Raw genomic sequence first — 9,640 nt, 5'->3', positions numbered from 1 at the left:
CATCTTCCTACATATCCGGACCAAATGGAACAGAGTTTTTAGATGCCCTTCTTGCTCATTGAGAGTCATTCTGGTCTTGGGTCCTCGGCTACTCGTTGCATTGTTTTCTAGTAAAGTTCTGACCCTTTGATCCAAAATTCCCCTAGCACTTTGCATTTGTACCAGCATCTCTTTAATCTGCCGCCAGATATCCTTCATACATTGGTATGTTGGTCCAGTGCCCAAAAGCATTTCTACTTGTATCCGTAGTGACCTGAGATCCACCATTGTTAAGTTTTTTGTTGGGTTAACAACTTTGCCACTCTGAGTCAGGAACCATTCTAGAACTCTTGCCAGTACTTGAACAAAACTAGGGTGCAGAGGTAGTTGACACATTGTTTGATCATGAAAGCTTACTGACTTTCAGTCTAGCACCTTACGTCTAACTCCCACATAAAGCATTGAAATCTCGCCTTTTGTGCAAATAATGCAGAATTATTTTCCTCTTCCACCAATCTACTCACTTTGTTGTCATCGTATTTCTCTCTTGATGCACCAGAGGATTTGGACTATCCTAGCACAACATGGAAAACGTCCAGTACGACTATTTACAGAGGCGGACATTGATGATGCTCTTCAGCACGACCTCAAAAATTGATGATGATGATGATGATCTAATTTTTAAGTTAAGTTTTGATCCATCATCTCTATAACATTGTCTTCTTGGGGTTTGTTGAAAGATTCTTCTTTTGTAGTGGTAGTGGCGGTTTGTTGGTGGTCAAGTCTTCTTTTTGTTCTTAATTCCTTGGAGGAGGCACTTTCTTCATGATTTTCCTGAGTTCACTTTCCTCATGATGTTCTTGAGTCTTAATCCGTTTAGCCGCTTCATTTTTTGCTTCTTCTTACGGTGGTCTTTTTTATGTTTGGCTCGTCTACTCTTTGATTTTGGCCCTCATCATAACTCACAAAATTTGAGCTTGCTCTTCTTTTCTAAGTTGTTTTGTGTCTCTTCTCTTTTGGACAGCTTCGCACTGCTTTTGCTTCCTTTCCTCCTCGGCCTTTATTTTCTTTCCTACTCTTCCTTGGCTTTTTGATCTCTTTGTTCCACTCTTTTGGTGTATGGGGATGCTTGCTTTCTTTCTTGTGTTGTGGGATCTAACTGTTGCAGCTCTATTTTCTCTTCATCAATCTTTGATCCTAGTAACTCAAAGTTGGTGGCCCCTTCATCTCTGACATATTCGGATTGTGTCATTTTCTTTGCTTTAGTGATTCTTGTTGATTTAGAAGGTCCTACCACCTTCTTAGCCTTGCGTTGATGCACCATCCCGAGCATCCTCTAGTGAATGTCTTTTCGCTACAATACACGTTTCTACCTATGTTAAAAGATTTTCTTATCCCATTGCTTCTTCTTGGTTTTTGCTACTAGCCGGTCAAATCCCCACTTGCCTAGGTCAACAGGTACATGGCGGTGTTTTGATACTAGCTTGTGTAGTGTTGATGCTAGATTCCTGTATGGCCTTGTGTATCTGATCTATCTGTCAAAATGTAAATGTTGGTGCAAGACTCTCATCAAGTGCTATGTCCTCCTTTCTTTGATAGTGCTAAATGTTGACAATCTCATTGTACTGAAATATTCATCTTCATAGCTCTGTGGTTTCACAGGCTCTCCCCTTGGCAACTTTGTAATTTTGCTATTGTATATGGGGTGATTTCAATTTTTTCCTTTTCCCCGTCCTCTTTTGTAAGCGTTTCCTTCATTTTCTCGTCATCTATATTATGGAAACTAGTTATCAATTCATGAGCTTGCCTATAATTGGCCCAAACTATTGCCTTAGATAGGAAGTCTTCTATTCCCAATCTAGAGATTTATATGTCAACATTTTGTTGTGTGTAGGCAATGGTGTTGAAGTCCTTTGGCCTTTGGGGTGCCTCCCATCTCTTCCCCTACTCATCCTTCTATACGCAGTTGAATATACTAAGATTGTGTTGCACTTGGATGGACTCATTGACAAAACAGGCTCTTGAACCTATGATGTGGTCCATGTTGACCTAATAGCTCTCTTTCTCTTCCAGCTTGTGAATACTTCTATGTCTCATCTTCTTGAGAGTGTCTAACCCTGTGATAAACAAATGACAGAGATCCAATTTTTAGCTGGATAGTCAAATATCAATCATTTGTGCAATTAGTTCCCTCATAGTTAGTCTGGTCAACAACTTGAGTTCAAGGTGTCGAATTTTGGCATATAAGGTGTGATTGGGATTCTCTTGAGATGTACTTCATCATGGTCCCCTCCAGTCTGTAAAATTTGGTAGGTGGCAGCAACCGCAATCAGTGCCAACAGTGTGAAACTTGAGACTTTTCACATAATTGGTATATTCATCACTTCCTAGTCCCATCCATCCTATGTATGATCAATTTGGACACTTGAAACCTTAAAAAGGATCGGGTCTTTTTTTGACTTTGTATCCTAGAGTCGAGTTAGAATTTTGACTTTTGACTTTCTTTTTTTATTCCATGTTTGTGCTCTACTCTTCAAGTGGGTTCTTTGGACAGGAAACATGCTATAGTTACTATTTCTTCTGGCTCAGAGTGCCCTTTTTAGGTCAAGTGGCAACAACCGCGGATGTTGTCCACCAATGTGTCCATAGGTGGCTACAATAGAGATACCTTGGAGGTCGTCGTGAGGAAGAGATGGTGAAAGCAATAACTCTTTGCATGTGGGAAACTCCAACAGAGACAAATCAAAAAAGATGGCTTTATTTTGGGTGTCTCGCTTGATCGTGTGGACTCACCACATATCTATTTGTAGAGGGAAAATCATTAATTTCTGCTTACAGTGCATAGGTATACCTATGGCAATTTGCAAAGCTTGCAAGCCCCCTCACTGGCTCATCATTAGAAGGTAACCAATCATTCAGTTTGTGCAAGGAAATGATCAAGAATGTTAAATCGCATATTGGGCAAGTGTAGCCATGCATAGTTGCTTCAACCTTGTCATGTAAATGGGCTCACTCTCTCTTCTCTCTTCTTTCTAAATACTAAACGATGGTGCTACCAACGCCAACATCTTACATTCCTAGTGATTGTGAATTCTTGGGCATTTCCTACTAGGGAAACCTTAACAATGTGGAAGTGATGAGCCTGGTTTTGTCGAGAGTGGGCCTTAATGCCCTTTTCCAACAGGAATCTCCAAGTGCGGCCTCAGCCTCTTCAGCGTTCTTCACATGCTTGCCCAATTTAGATGGCAGTTTTGCAAATTTCATCTGGAAAACCTTTGATGTAGTGGCCTACATACAACTAGCTAATTTTAAAGGTTCTATAAGCAATAAAACTACCTTCTTAATGAGGAGCCACATTTTGAGATAAGCTTAAGTCTCGCTTGCCTTTCTTGATTAGATGGTTGTTTGTACAAACGATTTGAACTAGACTCTGCAGACATGTGAGCCTTTTATAAACAATGGAATATATTGATAGTCTTATATGTTCATAGGGTTGTCATGAGCATGTAACCCTTGTGCTTTCCTTAGGAGGTAGCTAAACCCTTTCTTACTAATCAGTAGCTATTTCTGCCCCCCATAGAGGATTTTATACACATGTGGAAAACTTTCAAGGAGTGGCTTATGTGCTAGTTTCACAAGACTCCTGCAAAATGCAAAACCAACAAAACAAGGTGAGGTAAATGCTTACCTATCAAATAGGAAAGCTTGTCTCATTTTGCAACTTCAATAAACATACACAATAAAAACCTGTTTGTTGACTTGAAAAGAAACCAGCTTTACTACAACTAGCCAGTGCATTTTGTATCAGCAACTGAAGAATTGCGACCTTTTTCTACAACGTGCATTTCATAATTTGGAACTCTCACCATAAGAATAGGAGTAGGCCAAATATCTTCAACACACTGCTTGCTAATTGCTAAAGTCTCTTTGGTCTGTTTTAGCAATACTCTATGACCCATGGTCAGCTCCCCCTATTGGTTTCACTAGGCATCAAAGTGAAATAATAGCTCTTCTTAGTAAATGAATAGCCAAGTCATGGGTTCCGAGTGTGGCCATGCAACCCTGTGCGCTCATAAGGACGTTTACTTCGACTCATACGGGATAGTGTGATTGGAACAAAAAAGATTTTAACAATAATAAAAAGGAACAAAAATATGATCAGAGGTTCACACTATTTTTGGCTACTTGGATGACATGAGTGACATATATGCAAAGTAATTATAACATTCATTCACTGAAGATCATAATTATAATTGTGCAACTCTCTACTACAACATGAATCATAATTGCAATTGTGCAACACTACAGTACTAGTGAATTTATGGAGTCTATCTTTTGTGTTGTCTTCACTTAAGCCGGATACACACTCCCTCTATGCCCGTCCCTTTTGGGGACTCGATTAAAATATTTCCAAAGCATGCAATTGATTTAAATAGTCCAAAGAGTTCCACAAAATAAACTACCCAACATTTCTCGAGCAAACTAATCTTGAATAGGCTGAGCCAGAGAAATGGTGCCAAATTAATAAGCACTGGAGTAATGATATACAGCCCTTGGACTGGTTCTGTACCTCACTTATAAAAAAAGTACAGTAAATAAAATGAAACCCGTTAGAAATGGCCTGTTGATACAACTCATTTCAAAGATAAACTCCATCCAAACAGGTACTCACAATTTTCATCCCCTTTTCCCCCAATTACAAGGTACTATCACTTTCTGGCCTGCCAATGGCAAAGGCCAAATGTAGAAAAAAGGTTTTAAATGGGTACCTTAAAATTTGAGGTGGCTAAAAATCTTGAGATAGACCATTCTCTTTGCTTTTACAGAAATTGTCTGTACTTCATATAGCTAATCCATGACCCACCTTTTATGCAGTACTTGAGGTGTCCTCTACATCCTCTCCAACCGCTGACCCCACTGAAACTGACACCCAATCGGAAGCAGTCAGGGCGGAGCATTGACTGCTTTTTCTACCTGAAAGCAGTAGTCTTTTGGATCTCTTGGCAGATGACCTCAGAGCTTTACACTATTTCTTGTCACCGACTATTTCTGTACACTATGAGACTCCAGGACCCCTACAGGAGCTTCCATTTCCTTAAAGCTGGCAATAAGCAGAGGCTCACCTGATGCTCCATCTGTATTCCAGGAGCAATCATCAATTACAAGTACATCAACTGAGAGGCATTGAGAACCAGTGCTAGAGCGTACAGCCAGCGTGTCTCTTGGACTCTCCTTCCATTAACCAAGGAATGGCACTCACAGACATAACGCATTATCATTTGGTTTAGGAGTTCCTGTACGTATCCGAGGCAGTTTGTTGCCAGCAGCTCTTTTTTATTTAGGTGACAAAGACGCAGACACATTCATGGTATTCGTGGATTTTGGAGCTGGAGGCTTGTGGACTACCATGACTCTTATGGTCACCACTAAACAACCATGGGCTGCGTCAGCAGAGTGGGCAGCACAAGGAGCTATGACAGGGCCAATAGATGTCAGGCCCATACTAGCAAAAGAATCCCAGCACGCGACACATTGTGAGGCAAAGGGAACCACCGTCATCCCTTGTTCCAAAAGAAGGGATACACATAGATGAACCATTTGAGTGAGCTCCAAGCCCCTTTTTCCACACATCGCAAGTTTCCATAACCTATATCACATTCCAACCTTGCATCATTCAGACAATTTCATGTTTTCATTCTTTACTCCATCACAAGCTCATTCATAAATGCATTGTAGAGTATAGTGTTCAGGGAGAATTCCTCTCTTTTCCATCTGAGTCATTATGCCAACTGTTTTGTGGACTTCATTCACATTGAGTAGTCCATCAATAAGGACAGTGTAGGTGACTGCATCCGGATCACAACCTACAGTGTGCATCTTTTCTAAAAGTCCTAAAGCATCTTCTCGCCTTTCTTGCTTCACAATCCAGTTCATAAACAGATTATATGTCACAGAATTTGGGACGGTGTCACACGTGGATCCCGTCTCCCTCATGTGAGTCAGTATGGCAAGAGCCTTGCTGACTTTGTTATCCTTCAATAGGCCATCTAATAGGCTGCTGTAAGTGACCACATTTGGGATGCACCCCCTCTTCTCCATCTGAGCCAATACGTCAAAAGCCTTGTCAACTTCCTTGGCCTTCATCAGGCAATCCATCAGGCTGCTGTAAGTGACGACGTCTGGGATGCACCCCCTCTTCTCCATATGTGCCAGTAGGGCAAGAGCCTTGTCGACTTCCTTGGCCTTCATCAGGACATCCATCAGGCTGCTGTAGGTGACCACATTTGGGATGCACCCCCTCCTCTCCATCTGTGCGAGTACAGCAACGGCCTTGTCAACTTCCTTGGCCTTCATCAGGCCATCCATCAGGCTGCTGTAAGTGACCACGTCTGGGATGCATCCCTTCTTCTCCATCTGAGCCAGTAGGGCAAGAGCCTTGTCGACTTCCTTGGCCTTCATCAGGCTGGTGTAAGTGACCACGGTTGGGATGCACCCCCTCTGCTCCATCTGAGCCAGTAGGGCAAGAGCCTTGTCGACTTCCTTGGCCTTCATCAGGCCATCCATCAGGCTGCTGTAAGTGACCACGTCTGGGATGCACCCCTTCTTCTCCATCTGAGCCAGTAGGGCAAGAGCCTTGTCGACTTCCTTGGCCTTCATCAAGCCATCCATCAGGCTGGTGTAAGTGACCACGGTTGGGATGCACCCATCTGAGCCAGTAGCGCAAGAGCCTTGTCGACTTCCTTGGCCTTCATCAGGCCATCCATCAGGCTGCTGTAAGTGACCACGTTTGGGATGCACCCCATCTTCTCCATCTGAGCCAATACGGCGAGAGCCTTGTGGACTTCCTTCGCCTTCATCAGATTATCCATCAGGCTGCTATAAGTGACCACATTCGGGATGCACCCCTTCTTCTCCATCTGAGCCAATACGGCCAGAGCCTTGTCGACTTGCTTCGCCTTCATCAGGCCATCCATCAGGCTGTTGTAGGTGACCACGCCTGGGATGCACCCCCTCTTCTCCATCTGAGCCAGTACGGCCAGAGCCGTGTCGACTTCCTTGGCCTTCATCAGGCCATCCATCAGGCTGCTGTAGGTGACCACGTTTGGGATGCACCCCCTCTTCTCCATCTGAGCCAACACGGCAAGAGCCTTGTCGACTTCCTTCGCCTTCATCAGGCCATCCATCAGGCTGTTGTAGGTGACCACGTCTGGGATGCACCCCCTCTTCTCCATCCGAGCCAATACGGTAAGAGCCTTGTCGACTTCCTTGGCCTTCATCAGGCCATCCATCAGGCTGCTGTAAGTGACCACGTTTGGGATGCACCCCCTCTTCTCAATCTGAGCCAGTACGGCAAGAGCCTTGTCTACTTCCTTGGCCTTCATCAGGCCATCCATCAGGCTGCTGTAAGTGACCACGTTTGGGATGCACCCCCTCTTCTCCATCCGAGCCAGTACGGCAAGAGCCTTGTCTACTTCCTTGGCCTTCATCAGGCCATCCATCACACTGCTGTAGGTGACCACATCTGGGATGCACCCCCTCTTCTCCATCTGAGCCAGTAAGGTAAGAGCCTTGTCGATTTCCTTGGCCTTCATCAGGCCATCCATCAGGCTGGTGTAGGTGACATCGTTTGGGGTGCATTTCCAATTCTTCAAGTAAGTCATCAGTGTGACAAGATCCTTGCCAACTTCATTAGCCTTTGGCAAGGCATCCATCATGCCCGTACCGAATATGGTGTTCGCTCCTATGTCGTCGTACACCAGGGAGAAGAAAACTTGAAAGGCTGGCTTCAGTTGCCCAGCTCTTAGAAGGCCAGTAATAAGAATGTTGCAAGTGATGACATCTGCTTGGATCCCCATTCCATGCATGTGGTCAAAGTGTGCCAAAGCCTGGCCTAGCAACTCTGTCAATGACAATCGCAATGATGTGTTGAGGAGAGTACGAGTGGGGCTGCAGCGAAGCATGGCATGCAGAAGGGCATTGCAAGTGTAAACATCAGGACAGGCACAGGACAACAAGGGCATGGAAAAGAACAGGTGCTTGGCGTGGAAAGCCAAGCCTGCCTCACCCAGTTGCCTAATCAAGGCAGTGAAAAGGTGGCCGGCCACAGGTGTGGGAGCCGAGATGGACGGGTAAGGGAGGTGGCCAGGGCTTTTGAGATGGAGACATCATGAGCCAAGGGCGGCGAAGAGCTGCAGGCCCAATGATAGAGACGTACAGCCATGCGGGACGGGATGAGAGGGTGGAGAAGCACCTGCGACAGAACCATGGGAGCAGCATCATGTGAGAGAATGTGCGCAAGGTCCGCCTAAAGAGCAGGGGTCCATGGAGGCTCCTTGGCAAGAAACGTGGCAGCCCTGTCAGCAATGCAGTGGGCATTGATCATTGTCGAACCACGAACCGTGCGCAAACCTGCTGGCAGAGCCATGAAGCACACAGGTCCCAGTCACATCCACACAAGTAAGCATACATACAGATCGGGTCCAGTGCACCGTTCAATTGATCGTCAGAGTCGCTGGAGCAGAGTTACCATGGGACCTCACCCCCTATTATTCTAGACAGGTCATCTACCCTTAATCTATATCTATACTATATATTAAGGACATTGGTTTTCAAGTGCCACGTGTCAAAATTTGCTGCATCCGGTGAGTTTCGGTTTATATGAGTGAGGGGGAGAGGGGGAGAGAGAGAGGTTGCCGAAGGCGGCCGGCCGTACTAGTACACTCAAAGTTCACAGAAAGCACAACTAGGCGGAACTCACCTTGCTAGGGTGGAGGAAGGAGATCGTGTTAAGGGTTGGTCGAGGCATCCAATTGGTTCCTTTTTGTCCTGTCAAGGATGGAAGAGAGTTTGGACTTGGGGAGGAGGTCGGAATAGTGAAAGGGGGCGATGGAAGAAAGAAAGGCTCTTTTTTCCATGACATGACAGAAACTTTTGTTCTTCCACCGCCTGATGTGAACCCCATTTCTTTTTTCCCCAAGTTGTGATTAGTTGGAGCCTTCACAACGAAGCCTTCGTTGCCTGAGAGTTAACCATAATGGGAGAAAAAGCTCATGTGGCAAGCCATTGCATCAAACGTGTAATTGTAGGACTTCGTACACAATTAGATGTTGCGACTTGAAAAGTAAGGGCAAAGCTTGAGGGTGAGAGAGTGATCTTCGTGTGCAGGTGTCCGCAAAGAAGGTCGTGCGTTAGCTTCCATTTTTCCAAAATGCATCACACTCAAGCTTCACGCACAATATTTACACAAGAGAAGTGTCCAACAAGGAAAATCCAAGCACAAAGAGATTCACCAAATGTATGTGCAAAACAAACCTTCGATCAAGAAGGAAAGCAACTTTTGCAAATTCCTAAGTACAGGTATTGTATGTATCAACATGTTGCATCATATACAAATAACTAAAAAATTAGATATCTAATGTGCGACTTGCAGATCACAGCTACAACTTATTAATAACATTTGTTCAAGCCTTATTGATCAAGGGCATGAGGACAATGCTTTTTTTGGTGCAGTCCCAAATAGTTGAAACATGATTTTTGCACCTTTTCCCTTTGAAAATCTTTGGTTGTAGTCTCTTCTTGGCCACGTTGGTGTCATAAAATCTAATATCTAGCCAACCCCAGTGATTTACTCATATTAAACTGATCATTTGATGTGGGAGAA

At 44.4% G+C, this 9,640-nt stretch overlaps 1 pseudogene; it reads right to left on the bottom strand.

Annotated features, from left to right (window-relative positions):
* Window positions 1–4,479: 4,479 nt before the first annotated feature.
* LOC147456393 (uncharacterized) lies at window positions 4,480–8,539 on the bottom strand (annotated as a pseudogene).
* Window positions 8,540–9,640: the final 1,101 nt, after the last annotated feature.

The sequence above is a fragment of the Adiantum capillus-veneris genome, chromosome 6, assembly GCF_014529385.1.
Source record: "Adiantum capillus-veneris isolate H3 chromosome 6, ASM1452938v2, whole genome shotgun sequence".
In the NCBI taxonomy this organism is placed as follows: Eukaryota; Viridiplantae; Streptophyta; class Polypodiopsida; order Polypodiales; family Pteridaceae; genus Adiantum; species Adiantum capillus-veneris.
Note: the sequence above shows the minus strand (reverse complement) of the source record. Positions and strands in the feature narration are given on the sequence as shown.